Consider the following 17,304-nt stretch of genomic DNA (forward strand, 5'->3'; position numbering starts at 1 on the left):
TACCGAAGACTCTTCCAAGCTTCACTCCACTCATCATCATTCACTCAGTGATGTTACGAGCGTGCTGCGCACGCACCCTTGCAGACACACTGAGTGCGTCCGTCCGTCAGGGACACCGGGCACGTCCTTCACAGATCGAAGACACGGCGCGCGTCCCACAGAGACACTGGACGCGTCACGTTTCGATTGCGCTCAATTGGTCCTCAAGCAGACGTAAAAATGACACAGGCCTCCATTTCGTAAATTGGCTGTTCACTTCCTCTTGTCCCCGCGACCGATGCGGACCACCCACTTTTTGAGGTAACGAGCGGAACGCCTCCGTCCGGATTTGTAACTCGTATAAAATTGCATCACTGGTCGTCTCCCTTTTTAAGCGACGGCTCCCTTTAGCTATCGCCATTGGAGCGATGGCTCCCTCTTTAGTGTGGCCCGGAGGTTCAGTTTCCGAAATGTCTGGCATTTTTAAGTAAACATTGCGATTACTTGTTATATTTTAGTCTTCGTTCATTTTAACGCAGTTTTGAGCATTCTTAATGTTGTTTAAGGCCTGTATTGACCATATTGTTTTTACCATGATCACACAACATGGCACCCTTGAATGGACAAGCCGGGCGTTTCAAGTGCCAGTTAGCAATTACAGATGCACATTGAAGGCTACAGCAGTGCATGACAAACGGCATTCCAGAACGACCACTTTGGACGACACTTTTACGCAACTCGATACTAAGTCTACGAGGACCAATGAAAGATGAGAACGCATGCATACCAGGGTAAGAGAAAGATTTTGATCGTCGCGAGCTCCCCGATTGATATGTGGGGTTCAACGTCTTAAAACCACCACGTGATTATGAGAGACACCGTAGTTGAGGGCTCCGTTTCACGAGCTCCCTCTAGAATGTCATGTTACGCCATCGTCCGACTGTATGAATCAGAGTATTTGAATCTCGGACATTAGAGGTACTGCAGCTCTACAGACATCTCATTCAAAAGCGATTAGACAGGCAGAAAGAAATTAGAAAAAAAAGATCCACCATGCAACGCCTTTGACATACAGTGCTTGTTTTTGAACAATGCGGCATAAAATTCAACATAAAGACACAGGCAGACTTACCTCACGTAAAACGGAAAAACTGGCTACACCACTGCTCAATTACACTTAAATATTATTCTTAATACTTTTAACTGCACCAACTTGAGCTAAGTTGTTTCGATTCAGAAGCTGAAGGGCATTACTTTACGCAAGCAAAATGTATAAAGACCCCAAGTATCAAGCCGTTTACGATATCCAATTTGAAGGCCCACATGAAAACTAGAGTGAAGGAGCATCGAGGTGGTATCTTGAAAGCAGGATATCACATGAACCAGCAGAATGCTTATCCAGTGTGTCGTACCTGCTTAGTTGCTTCCGCCTTCCTTTCAGTTTTCGACCGCGTACAGTGCGAAAGCCGGGGGCAGCCACCCAGCAGCGTATTTTAGAGGCTGTATACTTCTCTACAGAACCAGGAAGCACCTCGCTGAATGAATCTGACTCACATTCAGCCAAAGTCTATGCTGGCGAAAGAGCCAATTCAGCGAAATACCAGAGTGACATCTTCACAGAAACAAAAGACGGCTCAGGACGTCTTTTATGGCACCACTGCCAATGACGTTGGCTACACCGACGATCACTGCACATTCACGCCGAGCAGCGTTCATGGGTTTAGTGTTTTCTCGCAAGCAAAATCAAGCGGTCAACCAACAACTTTGATTTAAGTCTTCAGCTATGGCAAATTTATGGATAGTGCGACCAGGCATGAATGCTTAGCACTTTATACTCAAACACTTCACAAGAACCACACCTCAGACAAACAAAAAGAAACAAGCGGTTTATTTGTGTATCTTGTAAGACCTGCAGTTCTTTCTGCTCTGGTGTTTAAATCAAGACATTAACGAGCTTTTGTCGGTTAATTCTTATCGATTTAGCAGTAGTGGCCTCTATATCTGTCTCGATGCAGAGTTCACCTACGAAGACCAAAGGAGCCTTAAGGTAATGCCTTTTTTTCCATAAAATCTGTATTGTTAAAAAAAGATTATATATATATATATATATACATATATCCATATCAGTACCGGGTGAAATATGCAGACAATACAATCAGTCAAAAAAACACTCCCAGCCTTCGTCAAGCTTTTTAAGTTGCGATATGAAGGAAACTGATCTATCTACATGTTCCATATAGCCACCAAGTTCTGGGTCAACACACATTTCAATAGAAGTTATCAGTTCACGGTCAACTTCTGCTTTTGGTGCATCCCAGATGCCCATCACATTTCCTCCAACGATCATGTCATTGGTGGAAAGTACGCCAGTCCTTGTACTTGAACGAATGTCCCCAGCGCAAAGTGAACCAGTCCGACAATCTTCTCGCTTAGGCTTCACAGGTTTGTCTTCAGACATCCGAGATGAGATGTCTATGCTGGACTTTGTTGAACTTTGCATAGTCTCCAAACTATTGTTGGCGGACTCTGTAGCACTGTGGGACACTCCAGAACTCTTTTGCATGCTAGTGCTGCTCACTAACAGTTCTGCATCAGTCGACGCTAAATTTGCAGGCTGTGCGAATGAGCAGACTTTATTTGCAGTCAGACTCTGCTCGGCGTTCAAGAGGCGCAAACACTTCTCTCGTTTCCTCATACGCTGTCTCTTACGACGAGCACTTCGATTTTTGAGCGTTTGTGCAGAAGTATACGAAGACTTTGCACATGCTGAGGCAGTCTTACTTGGGCCAACAAATTTTTTTGCGCATTCTTTCTCAATTTTAGGCGAAGCCTTTCGGGGTTCTTTTGAGATAGTGCTCTTTTGCTTTAGGCAATGCTTTGAAAAGTTCAACCCTGCTGAAGAGGGGCCTTGCTGCCCTTCATGTGTGGAGAATAATCTACTTTGCCCTGTATTTCTTGATTGTGCATTCTGCACGTTGTGTGACACAGGAAATTTATTAGAGAAAGTAATGAGCCTAGCCACACCATTCACTTGTTGGACCACCACACGCTTTCGGGGTTCTGCCATATCATTCATAGTTATTGCTTTAGGCTTCTGCTTCATTATTGAATCACACTCAAAGTTCTGCACCTTAGATGGTTCATACCTTGATGAACTACCAGACCTTTTCTGCTGGTCAATAGCTTTATCTAGATTTATTGGACAAGTGCACGATTCATTTACAGGACCTGTTCCTGTGGCTGTCGCCAACATTTTCTTCATGCAAGCATTGCACGTTGCCAATAGTGACAGCACTGGTGCTGATGTCTCGGATATCTTAATGGAAGAAAACTGCATAGTCGTCAACATAGATGGTTTTGTTGGGCTGGAACACAGAAGATCACTTTTCAGTTCAGAGCCAGCACATTTGGTGGGCGATTTCGTCGAAATGCTGGGCGCAGGACTTGTGGGTGGTGAAATGTCCATGGGCAGAGGGTCATGACATTCATCAAGGACACAGGCTTCACTTTCTGATCTCTCTATCTTGTTGCCCACCACTGGTGCTGCTTGCTTGCTGGCTTGACCAGCAGTGTCTGGCCACGCACGGGTATGGTAGTCCCACAACTGCGGTTGATAAACCCCATAGCCTTCTTGAGGCCCGACATAGTTATAGGAATGGTGCTGCTGGTAAAATGATGCAGGTGGAGCATAGTGGTACCACGGCACGTAAGATGCACTTTGCACATGGTACTGGGTCCAATTCACTGCTGCACATCTGTCTTCCATTGTATCACAGCTGCAAACAAAAAAATTCATACTGTTAACAAGGAGTTTTGAGTTCATTACCATAAACTGAAAATACAAGAATTTGCTGTAGTATGCAGACCAGCGCCCCAAAAGTCTAACACCTGCAGCTGAGCCCTCCAATGACAAAAATATTCATAGGTAGCAGGCAAGCTGAAAGAAAACATTAAAAGAAATAAATGGAGATACAACAATAAATACGTACAATGCTATATGATGAGAATATATATAATGAAAAATATGTGCAATTGTACAGAGGAATCAGTTTTCAATGAAAATTGCATCAAACATGAAAAACATAAGCAGCAACAGATTTGAAGGCCGGTGAAATAAAAAAATATTCATTTAAAAACAAGATTGCCAAAAACCGCGACTTTTTTCATAGCTGGTGTTATATTTGGTAGAAAAAAGTAGATTCGAGATGCAACTAATGTTGCTAAGAAAGGAACTTAGATTCAATCAATGTATATGCAAGGTGTTATGCAATGTAAATAACAAAAATGGTAGCTAAGCAGCTCAGACACACGAAGAACAAATTGAGGTTGAAGGAGTGGCTACAACAATGCAATACAAAAAATGAACTTAAAAATGACATTGCAGAGATTTCTCACAAAGTTATGTTAATGATTTATTACTAACATTTCCTAACCTCAATTCAGCCACAAGTCTGGTTAGCATCAGAATGCTGAACATTAAGCTTTATTAAGTGCCCCGAGCTTTGGGTAAAACCGCTTTGATAGCCTGTCTAACATTACCTTCCAAATTGTTAATTTGAAATGAAAGACCAAAAGAGTGCACTATACCAATAGTGCACTGTACCGGTAGTGACCGCGCATGAAATTGCCCTAATTTTCAATTACAGCCCCATCTGGCTTTTTTTCTTGCCTCTCGGCAAAGCTGTCTTGCCTCATCAATAAGCCGATGCTCTTCCTTCGAGCTGGGAAGATGTATTTTTGGAAGCAAAAGCTTAACTAGCAGTCTGTCAAGGTCAATCACATCGAAATTGCCGTGAGCTGCCGGAGAACCAGTGTGGCTGACACAATGTCACACCACGTGATCTGCTGCGCAGAAGCGTCACAGCTGCGCTCACACGGGGCCTCACTGCTGTGATATAATGACTAGGCAAAGGCAAAATCCACCAAGACCCCAGGCTGCTCTTCTTCAGGTTATGAACTGTCTTTCAAAGCAACATGAAATCACGGGCAAATCAAGCCCATGCCGCGAGAAAAAATGCCAAGGGCCGCCTCTTTAAAGCGCACAGCCCTTTCTCTGCCGGAGAAAGCACCGAAACGGGTAGCTCCGACGCGGATCTGGAGAGATCAAGAAATTGCTGCTAAAGATGATGCGTCAGCCACTACCAGTCGTATATCTCTAATCTCTCTCGCTCTTTCCCAAGCCTCCGCTGCACTGTGAGCAGGTGAGATGCGTCAAATATTCTCTAAACGGGTGTGGCCCCAATATAAGCGTGCAGAGACAGTGATAGGGAGGGCGGTTGGTGTAAGAAGTTAGGCCATCCAGAGAGGTGCGTTATGATGTGTTGTCATTCAATTGGTCTGGGAAGAATTTCAGATGACACCATGCAGTCACTAAGTTTTGGAGAATTAAAAGGGCCTTGCAACAGTTTTTGAGCATGGTCAGAAAACGCTGTCAATTGGCCGCAGAAGCTCGCGAGTGCACACGAGCCAAATATTAGTGCACAGCGCGCGGCCTGCAATTCACAATGAAGGACTAAAGTCAGGTAAAATTGCATTCCCTTCTCCCGACAAATGATGAAGGAATCTCAAAAATTACTCGTAGAAGGCCTTCTATCAGCTGTTGGCCGATTTCGACAAGGTGCCCTCAGTTGTTACAGGGATCGCAGGAGGCCGCGACATGTCCATGCGCGTGTGGGTGATACCACTGAAGAAACTGCGTACTCAAAGAAAAAAAAAAACAAAAAGTGCTCAAGATCACGAGGTGCGCGTGACATATTTTCTTTGCCTCTGCCGTTCTTCCTGCTTCGCCTCCAGCACTTTGGTTGGTACGAGAGAATGCAACAAATCTTTGTAACTCCGCTTGGACTCGACAAATTTTTTAAACATTTTGTGGCATTGAATTTGAAAGGCAATAAGCTATTTTATTGAATACATATCATGGTTACATGAAAAAAAAAAGTTCTCAGCATACCCACAGAGTGAATGATGAATCGGCCCAAGCGTCCATCCCAAAACTATTCGAAAATCACTAATACCATCTAGTGATATTTCCAAAGACATATACACACAATGCCATCAATTGAGCCATTCATAAACAAGTGGTGGCTACATACTACTACTACTACAGTGAAGGGAACGACTTAAAACCCTAAAAAACCTTGAAAGTATTTCAGGGTCCCTTTAAGGAAAGTCTCCCATATGCAACACTGGAAGGGACATACCACGGTTTGCTTAAGAAGAACCACTGATCTGCCATACGGTCATCACGAGCATATAGGTCTGTGCGAGTTTCCCGAACACGGAACTTCATTGGTGAATAGCAAAGGAATTAACAGTATTGTGTGCCTGAGCTCGTACTTGAGTGCAACTGCTTAATTGTTGCCCCAATGTTGAAGTCCACCGCACTAGTATCTGACTTAGGTAGACAAGTGTGTATGCGAGATGCTCATACTACCTTAATTGAGAATACGTTTTCTGTGTTAGAGTGTTGCCTCTCTTTTGACTGTGACCAGCTCTCAGTGGCATGCCAAAGGGCATACACTTACAGGGTACGTGCTTTTGTGGTGCGTTTCGAGGGCCCTATAGTTCAAGCCCTTGGGAATATATCCAGCGATTGCCGCAGTGTGAGCGGGTTGTGACAGCGTCCCTTTCAATATTACCAAAAGCCATTACCCCCAGCAACAATGTCTTCAAATCCTAGCATTACCATTTATTTCGGCATGTAAGTAAACGAATTCGAAACCACATTCAGCACACAAGGACCCAAGACACAACACCAGCTCTCTTACGTCCTTGTGTGTAAGCTATAAATATAGTTTTGGAATAGCTTGAAATGTGTGAGCAAATACAATTTGACATTACCATACAAAATGACGACGACTGAGGAAGGTATGACAACACCGCCAGTGTCGCCGTACCTCCCTCTATCCTCGCATTTTTGTGCAGTCAAGATGTTGAAGAGTTACCCCCAACTAGGCCAAACCTAGGTTTTCATCAACGAGAGCTCGTTGAAACAGGCTCTGGTGACGCCCTGCGTTGCAGGACTGCAATCATGAAGCCTGGTGGGCCACTGCTATGATGTCTAGCTCCCGGCTGTCTGGAACGCCCGTCACAAAGCATAGAGGATTGGCCTACCTGTCCCAATAGGTGTCCAGTTAGGAGGATGTACAGGTATTTCATAGTCTTCCTTCTAGACCAAATAAATATATTTTTTTCTCTCTATCCTGAACGATTGATGATTGATATGTGGGGTTTAACGTTCCAAAACCACCATATGATTATGAGGGACGTCGTAGTGGAGGGCTCCGGAAATTTCGACCACCTGGGGTTCTTTAACGTGCACCCAAATCTGAGTACACGGGCCTACATTTCCGCCTCCATTGGAAATGCAGCCGCCGCAGCCGGGATGCGAACCCCCGATCTGGGGGTCAGCAGCCGAGTACCTTAGCCACTAGACCACAGCGGCATGGCTCCATCCTGAACAAGAACCGCTTTGGTAACTGGGGTTGCACGCTACTGCTCTTATTGCTCATTGCGCGGTGAGGAAGAGCAAAACAAGAAAGAGCTATGTTTTGATGTAAATGAGCAACAAAGAAGAGGTTGCTTCGACAGTGACGGAAGCGACTTTCTACTTACAGAGTATTTCGAAGCAGCAAAGGTGACACTTCCCAAAAGTGTATTCGTTTGCTCTTAGTATTCTCGACGCAGACTGCAAAATGTGCCATACAACTCCCCATGTTCAAAGTATACCCTCGAAACCTGTGTTTGATATTAGTGTATGAGGATACTTCGCAGTATAAATATTGCAAGAAACGAAAACAATTCAGAAATATGGTTGCATGAGGAATGCAGTGTGACATGATGAGTTACATATTTAGTAACATTTTATCGAAATCGCATGCATGTAAAATTCAAAGAAAGCTAAATAAGCTGCATGCCTGACATGAGAGTTTATGTTGTGTAAGCGATATAGGAGCCGATGAAGCTGCATTCTAGGATATTAGGATGATTGTACACAGATTGTTTTGGCTTCCTTAGAAATTGCCAGTTGGACACACAGTTAATGTTCCTTACCTTCATTTTGTCAGTGTGATTTCGATAAACAGAGCAGTTATCAACAAAAATGAAACTCGGCAGATCCCACATACCATGGCAGCTGGAAGTCTTATGCAGCCTTCATGCAGCGCAAGTGTGCAAGGTTAGAACGCGTCACGATTGTCGCTTCGTCACTTCTCGCGTAGCTGACATTCCGCGACACACCAAGCCGCCGTTGCAGCAGGCTTGCCACTAGCATTACCGGAAATAAAATTAGTCTGTAGAATTGCACACAACTGCAACGTCCGGCTATGTTGAAGCTTCATAGGAAGTGCTGTCCTTGTGTAGACAACAGAGGTCCTGCTCATACAGCTGCGGAAAACTGCTCACCGCAATCACTCAAGTGTTTTTTAGAGGGTGTCTGGATCCCATGGCATGCTGTAGCTGGGGCTTTGGATCGACTACATGGCTGATGTTTTCAGCTACCGAGGCGCTCCAGGTAAAGAAAGTGATTTAACGAATTCATACCTGTGGTCATAGTTGCTCCCTGACATGAGCCTTGTGGCTTACTCGCATAGCAGCCATCTCCCGCTTACGGTACCCGCTATCACTGGTGGCCTTGCCTGTGATGCAAATCCAGTGTTTAAAGAGCAGTAGTGCGGGGCCCTACAGACATGTCTAAGCGTTCCTTGTACCGCACATGCAGAGGTGGATGCCCGGTTCTTAGCTTTGAGCTTCCTGCAACAGGATTTGTGCCAATTCGAACATTTTCCCCACTGTTTTAATGTAAGCGTCTTGAATCCATGCCCCAGATTTCAGCCATCATCACACATTGAAATGCTGTGTTCCCATAATAGAGATGATTGGCAGTCTCGACGCCACACAGCCTGCCCCCCATCATAGGGGCTGCTACTCCTCTGACCACAGGGCTGTCAGGTGTTTCCAAGTGGCATTAATGTGCACTGAGAAAGTCTTGTGCTTCAATACTGCACGAGAGCCGTGCCGACCACCTGCTGCTCTTTGTGAATGACAACGGCTGATGGACAGCAATCTGCACATATCGTGCACTGCGGAAGAATGAAACATACACCTGGTGGTGCATAGATCAGCCATAGCAGAAGCCTGCAGCAGCACGAGAGCGCCAGAACAGGCCGAGATGGCTTTCACAACACTGGTCCCATCTCAAGCTCGCTAACAGACACAAACGCACCTTTTAGTACAGCTGTCACAGCTAAATATACCACAAGGATACCTGCAGCGTCGTTTTGGGCATGTTACTCTACCAGTTGAGCAGTTGCAAGTCATTCTCAAAAAACTCTAAAGCACTGCTTCATGCAAAGGACATTTACCGCCTGCAGTGCGTGCGCATGAGGCGCATGTAGACAGGGGTACAGCCCTACCAGCCGGGCCCGTCTAAAGTCAAGCCCAGCCGGCAACATCTCAGACCTATACTACCTGTGGTGAGTAGATGCGCTCGAGCATCTGCGGAGAACCTACCCCACCTAGAGCCAGCTCCTGCAGGGTTATTGCACTATAGGTCTGCAAGTAGACACTAATCATTTCTCCTTTCAGGCTGTGGTTGGGGAAAGCCTGGAAGCAAAAATACTCCATTCTAGGAGCTTGACTTGTCATGTTTCTTAAATAGACAACTTAGGCAACCATTCTACTTTCCTAGCTTGAAAGATGTTGCTCAACCCAACCTCTCAATCACAGCACTTTGAATACAGTGGTCTGCTCGCTGAGAATAACAATCACACCAAGAGTGCCCACTTTCTGGCCGTATTACGCCCTGCTCTCCCTCATCTTTACTTCAGCCGTCCTCCCCATTTACTACTAACAAATGGTGCTGAGGTGTGCTCCAGCTAGGGTTGCGGATAACTTATTCTCTTCAATGGAAGGCAATAATATACTCAAATGCTAACTATTCCAATAACGTTCACCATTTTAGAATTATATCTGCACGCAAAAAAAGTCACAGCTTTGCTGCAAAGGCAAAGAAATGAACGCGATAGCAACAAATTAGAAGGTCACACGCAGAATGACCAGGAGACCTAACGCACAAATCTCACACGAAACATACTCTCAGATACAGATGAACGCGAATAAGCACCACAGTTGTTATGTCACTATGCTTCAAAATGCACTCCTTTCGCAAACGACTGCAAGGATTATAGTCATTTTCGTGCACCTGGTAATTACAAGAGAATCGTTTCGGTGAAAGCTGAAGGCTAGCCAAGATGTACGATCCTCCCCTCCGAGAGATAGGGGCGCGCGAGTGAGCATCGACCCTTTGCTCTCTGCAGGGCAAAGTGCGATTGAGATATGAGAGCGTGCGTCGCCGCGTTGTGACAAAGGAGGTTATACTAAACCTCTTTGGTCATGACCATGTGTGCCTTTAGGCTACGCCCGCTCATTGCGCCATCTTGCTGGTAATTCTGAAAACACGATAGACCCCCCCCCCCCCCCGAGATGCCAGTCACCAGTGGTTAGTAGTAGATATAAATAGCTTGCCATTTATTCATTGAAGGACGTGCTCATCGGTGGCTCAGTGGTTAATACCTTGCCCTCACGACACGGATGTTCCAAGTTTGATTCCGTGCGCCGGAGTCTTTTTCTGGATTTTTCTTTTTTGCGTTTTCATGTATATAGATACGTACACATTTACGGTGAGTGACGGCGACAGGAAAATCTAGCCGAGAGTGTCCATATAATTGATACAAGAATTTGTCACACTGCTAGCAATTTTCAAAAGCCCTGTAAAAAAATTATGGACTATCTTTTGGAAAGGAACCCTGATGGGATAAGAAGCAGCTGCGGTGCGCACAGCATTGACCTAAGTGAAAGTCGCGTCGACGCGGGTGCTGGAAGAACGGTTGAGCTCAGAAAGTTCCGGCGGCCGAGGCGAGTAACGATAACCATGCTGAACACTCATTGCCTGAATCTTGCCCGACGTCAGCGACTCCTTGCAAGTGGCGCAGACTGCCAAGTCGGATGGGTCTGCACCGAACTCAAGTCGAATCACTTCGGTCGCCGCCTTCAGCTGCTTGCGGTTGCGGATGGTACCGTCGTTGAACAGGTGGTTGTTGAACCACAGACAGCCACACGTGCGGCAGTAGTGAGCCAAGCTACACTGCAGGAACTCTCGTCGAAAGTGGGCGCCAACTTCGGCATTGCAGGCGGCGTTGTGAACAGCCTTCCTACGTGCCACGCACGGACGCGATCGGCGTTGCGGCAGCGAAACACCTTCAGAACGGCCGACGGAGTGCCATTTCACGTGCTTTCCGCACAGCCGCAATGCACGTGCCGGGACTTCTATCGCACGCAATCAGGGGACAAATAAGCCAATTAGCGACGCTCTTTCATCCTCCGCAGCATCGCCAATTGCCTTATTCGTCCCATGTTTGCGTGAGGTAGGGGTCCCGGTACGTGCGTTGTGGCTGTGCGGGAAGCGCATGGAACGGCCCGGAACCCGGCGCTTGTGTGTGGGCGCTTCGGCGAAAGCGAGGGCGCGCCGTGCTTTCGAGACGTTGCCGACGACGTCGAGGACTTAACGGCATTGACCCTGCAACGGCGACGAAGCGCGAGCCAGAGAAGCCTCTCTGTGGGCGCTCTCGCTCGGCATCCTTGGCTCACATCTTGTCGGTGTTGCAGACGCGTTGAACAAGCTTGCGCTTGGCTTCTTCGGCTCCCGTCTCGTCGGTGCTATCCGCGCACCGTCTCCATTCTCGAACACGATCGGCATGCTTGACTCGAACCTCGTTGGAGTTGTCGGTCTTCCACTGCCAACACTTGCGTTCGGCTTCCCTTGCTCACGCTTCGTCGGTGTTGCATTCGCGAACGCGATCAGCTCTGCTAACTCTCGCAACGCCGGCGACGGCCTGGTTAAGCCAAACTGCTTCGGCGGGCGAAGGAGCGTCGCTTTCTGGCGTCCTCTACATCACAGATAAGCGAGTCCAGTGTCCTCTCGATGTGCGCTAGAATGTTACGAGCGCGGAGAGGGTGAAAAAAGAGAGGTGACATGCGCGAGCGCGTGGACAAGGAGGAAGAGAGAGAGATTGATGTCACCACGCTCTGCGAGAGACGAGCGACTATTTGGCACCACCCCAACACATCAGGCGAGGGGAGCGTGGTGCGGCACCTTGGCACGGAGACACGGACGGCTAGTCAAAGACCCTCTATTGCAAAACCCAGCGCTACTGCGTACCAGCGTCCAGAGCCATGCCTGATCAAGGCCCCAGTATTGCAGTGGTACTGCGCCGGTGAAGCTGCATTGACGACGACCTTTGCAAGAAATCCTCGTGTAACATTACCGACCACCCGTAATCTGTTGAACGTTACTTTAGACAATGTACTTGTGCGCGCGTTGATCGATACCAGCGCGCATGTGTCCATAATGAGTGCTGCTCTTCATCGCCGCCTAAAGAAAGTTATCACACCCGCCTTGAACTGAGCCGTTCGAATCACCGACGGGGGAACTGCCGCAATTATTGGCATGTGCTCTGCCCGTGTGACTATCGCCGATAGAAGCACTGCTGTTCTTTTCATCGTTATAGAAAATTGCCCTCATGAAGTAATTCTAGGCATGGATTTTCTAACCGCTCACTCGGCCCTTATAGATTGTTCAGCCGGCTGTCTTGACCTTGAAATGCCTCTACTTTCTGATCTGACCAACCCACCCCAAAGTTGCCTTTGCTGCATTTATTTCGCACGCCTTCCGCCTAACTGTGTCACACATATCGACCTCTTCTCTACACCACCTGTACCCGACGGCGATTACATGGTGGCACCAATTCATGCTGTGATGCTTACGCATGGCGTCGCTGTTCCGCACACCATTTTGACAATCGTTGAAAACCGCACATGCCTTCCTATTGTTAATTTTGCCCTCACTGCCCAAACTCTTCCACAAGGTACCTCCCTGGCCGAAATTACTGCTCTACAAGACCATACGGTTGAACCCTTCAGGGTGGATAATTGCTGCACCTCAGACCATGAACCAACTCTATCACGTTCATCGGGCGTCGACGTTGACCACATGGTACCATCAGACCTCGCTCCAGATCAAGCGGAAGCCCTTCGTCACTTCGTGGAGTCCTGTAGTGACATTTTCGGCTAGCACGGCTTTAAGCGGAACGAGTGTTGTTACTCATCGCATCATTACCGGTGACGCGAGTCCCATTCACCGACTTCCATACCGTGTTTCCGCGTTCGAGCGCACAGTCATACAACAGGAAGTCGAAAAGATGCTTGCAAAAGACATAATCGAGCCCTCTTGTAGCCCCTGGGCTACAAGAGGGCTTTCTTATCGTCCTGATCAGAAAGAAGCATGGAACATGGCGCTTTTGTGTAGATTATAGGCATCTCAACAAAATTACGAAGAAAGATGTTTACCCGTTGCCTAGAATCGACGATGTCTTAGACTGCCTTTACAGTGCTACGTATTTTTCCACTATCGACCTTCGATCTGACTATTGGCAGATCGCTGTGGACGTGATGGACCGTGAGAAGAACCCATTCGTCAATCCTGACGGACTTAATCACTTCAAAGTTATGCCCTTTGGTCTTTGTAATGCGCCGGCCACATTCGAAAGAATGATGGACTCATTGCTTCAAGGGTTTAAATGGTCAACCTACTTATGTTATTTAGATGATGTTATCGTTTTCTCGCCCACATTCGACTCCCATCTCAAGCGTTTATCGGCGATTCTTGAAGTTTTTCGTCGAGCCGGACTTCAACTGAACTCGTCGAAATGCCACTTTGCTCGTCGTCATATAACCATACTTGGCCACATCGTGGATGTCGCAGGAATCCGCCCGGATCCCTAGAAAATTCGCGCCGTCACAGACTTTCCTGTTCCGAAGTCAACAAAGGACGTTTGCAGTTTAGTGGGCTTGTGCTCCTACTTTCAACGGTTTGTTAAGGACTTCGCCATCATTGCACGCCCACTCACAAACCTCCTGAAGAAGGACACCCCGTTTTTCTGGGGTGCTGATCAAGCCTCATCTTTTTCCCAGCTCACGACGCTCCTCACAACACCGCCGATTTCAGCTCATTTCGATCCATCAGCTCTAACCGAGGTTCGCACTGACGCTAGTGGACATGGCATCGGTGCAATGCTATTGCAACACCAACACGGACATGACCATGTTATAGCATATGCAAGCCGACTGCTATCTACAGCCGAGCGCAACTATTCAATCACGGAGCGTGAGTGTCTCGCTCTTGTGTGGGCAGTCGCTAAGTTTCGCCCATACTTATACGGGCGTCCATTCCGGGTAGTCACCGACTACCACACGCTCTGCTGGCTGGCCCCACTCAAGGATCCCACAGGACGCCTCGCTCGTTGGTCCCTACGATTACAAGAATACATGTTCACCGTATCGTACAAAACAGGGCGGTCACATCAAGATGCGGATTGTTTATCACGCTACTTTGTGGAAGAGGCTGCCCATACTGACACCTTTCCAGACCTTCTGTCTGTGACGCAGCTACTCAACCTTGGCCACGAACGCCGGGATGCTTCCCTGTGAACAATCATTGACAAGCTTGAGTCAATGCCTCGCGACGCATCTCTACAAATGCTCCTGGTAAAAGACGGCATCCTGTATCGCCGTAACCTCGATCCATATGGCCATGACTTGCTCCTCGTCATACCAGCACATCTTCGTGCGACTGTTCTCAACCAACTTCATGATGCTCCTTTGGCGGGCCACTTGGCCGTCTCTCGCACATACGACCGTGTACGTCGTCGTTTATTTTGGCCTGGTCTTGCCCACTCTGTTCGCCGCTTGTGAGCCCTGCCAGTGCCGCAAAAAGCCATCTTCCCTACCAGCTGGATTCCTTCAGCCGATAGACATTCCCATTGAACCTTTTTTTCGAGTTGGCCTCGACCTGCTTGGCCCATTCCCGATCTCCAGCTCAGGCAACAAATGGATCGCTGTCGCCACTGACTATGCGACACTGTACGCTATCCCACGAGCACTTCCGACGAGTTGCGCAACCGGTGTGGTGGACTATCTAGTATATGATATTATTTTAGTACACGGAGCTCCACGCCAACTTCTCCCTGACCGGGGCCGGACCTTTCTATCAGCTGTTGTTGATGAAATCCTGCGCTCTTGCTCTGCCAAGCACAAGTTTGCCACTTCGTACTATCCGCAAATGAACGGTCTTACAGAGCGCCTCAACCGCACCATAACCGACCTACTTTCTTAATACGTAGCGGCTGACCACCAGGACTGGGACGTTCATTTGCCATTTCTGGCGTTCGCATATAATTCGTCACGTCACAACACTGCCGGCTATTCACCATTCCACCTTCTATATGGCCGAGAACCCACCCTAACATTTGACACCTTGCTGCCCTCGGTCATTGAGTATGCCGGCGAAGCCATCGCGCGAGCCGACCACGCGAGCCAACTCGCCCCGCAGCCGCCTGCAGGCCTCACATGAGCACCAAAGACAGCTCTACGATTCCCATCATCGAAACGCGCACTTTTCACCGGGTTCCCTTGTCCTCCTCTGGTCCCCCACTCTGCGTGTAGGGCTTTCTGAAAAACTGCCGTCACGCTACACTGGACCATACCGGGACGTTCGCCAGGTGACTGACGTTACATACGAGATCGTTCCAGCCGATTCAATGTCCTCATTGTCACCTTTGAGTGACATCGTGCACATAGCTCGACTCAAGCCTTATCACCCTCCTTCTACCGCATCCGAGTTGCTCAAGCACCGAGACGGTGCTTCTACCGCCGGGGGTATGATACACAACAGCCGGCACAGCCTGGCTGCAAGAAAGAGAAAGACGGCGTTGGTGGCTGGTTGTTAGGAGCGAAGCTCCTTAAGGCGTGGGCTGTGCGTCCCCTATATGTAGCCACCTCTCGTTCAGTTCTAAGTATTACGCTAGCCACCGCCCGATCTAAAGGGTACAGCCATATCCGTCCGTCCATCCGTCCGTCCGTCCATCCATCCATCCATCCATCCATCCATCCATCCATCCGTCCGTTCGTCCGTCCGTCCGTCCGTCCATCCAAAAGATGCAAGATGTTATAAACTAGACGGCGGTACGTGTAGTTGATTATGAAAGATGCGAGGTGTTATAAAATAGGAATGATGCCACATATGGCGCGTGTCATCGTTCGATATAGTGCGGCGACGTACGCTAGGGGGAGCGTTGCAATAAAATCGAGTGGGCAAAATGTACGGAGGATTCATGGTTTACCAGGTTTACCTCCGGAGCTTCGCCCATTCATCATCATTCACTTCGTGGATATGGCGGCATTTTTTTGATGAACTTTCGCCATCTTGTTCACCGAGCACGGTGCATCGTATTTAATTTATTAAATAAGTTACCCGTAACATTATCAACACTAAAAGCTAAACTAAAGCAACCAACTAAACAAACAACTAAAAAACCGCGTCGAGAAATACTAATGTGGTACACTGAAAGCGTATGCCAATGGGTTCACGAAGCTGTACCAAATTACCAAATGGAAATTGCGTGTTCGCACATATCAGTCGGAGAAGTACCAGCTAGTGTGGCCAGCACCTTTTTTTCACAGCCTGCGCAGCTGAAAGCTCGACGCATCAATCGTCAGAGCTCCTTGTACCGGCATCTACACAAGGCAAAATAGTTTATTTAGGTTCATAGATGTCTAAACTTTAGTTTTTCCCACACTTTAAAATAGTGTGTACTTAAAGAAACAAGCGCCGGTAACATTCACACTGACACGGCGTGCATGATAGGCCTAATGCTCGCTGGGCCGGGCACTGGGTAAGACCACTCTTGACGTGGCGAGTTGGGATGATTGAAGTTTCTGCATTTGAGCATCGGAACAATTCCAACTGTTACGTGAAGCAAGCAGAAAGATAAGCATGGCCATAGCCTCCTTTATTTTCTGTGCCCGCACAGTCAGTCCGCTGGGCCCGTTTGGCCGCCTCCCACATCCTCCTCTCTTTTTGCGTTTGCTGTCTGCCAGGGGCGCTCGCATCCCAGAATCGAGTCGGCGCATTCAGCCGCGGCGACGCATCTCCAGGAAACCTTTGTTCGTGTCGCATACGTTTGCAACACCAATTATTTATGACGAAAACGGTACGTAGTACTTTCAGCAAGTATAATTGTAACTGTTGCTTCATTGTGTTGCGTGAGCAGATGACACGCGGCATTAACTGAGTGCGTATAAACAAACGTCGTTTGTACCCCACGTTTGCACGGCCGTTGTCAAGCGCGGCTATCATTTTTCGCGCTTCTTTCTGGCAATACTTTTCCGCGCACCTATTTTCGCAGCGTAGTACTTTCAGCAAGTATGATA

General features: G+C 47.8%; 1 long non-coding RNA gene across 1 annotated transcript in view; it reads right to left on the minus strand.

Moving 5' to 3' along the window:
* Positions 1-1,850: 1,850 nt before the first annotated feature.
* The window catches only part of LOC119174460 (uncharacterized), a 47,096-nt gene continuing 31,642 nt past the window's right edge, over positions 1,851-17,304 (minus strand). Inside the window, exon 2 of the long non-coding RNA XR_012895369.1 lies at positions 1,851-3,755. This is a non-coding gene — a long non-coding RNA (uncharacterized LOC119174460). The remainder of the gene's footprint in view (positions 3,756-17,304) is intronic.

This window comes from Rhipicephalus microplus, chromosome 5 (assembly GCF_043290135.1).
Source record: "Rhipicephalus microplus isolate Deutch F79 chromosome 5, USDA_Rmic, whole genome shotgun sequence".
NCBI classification, from domain to species: Eukaryota; Metazoa; Arthropoda; class Arachnida; order Ixodida; family Ixodidae; genus Rhipicephalus; species Rhipicephalus microplus.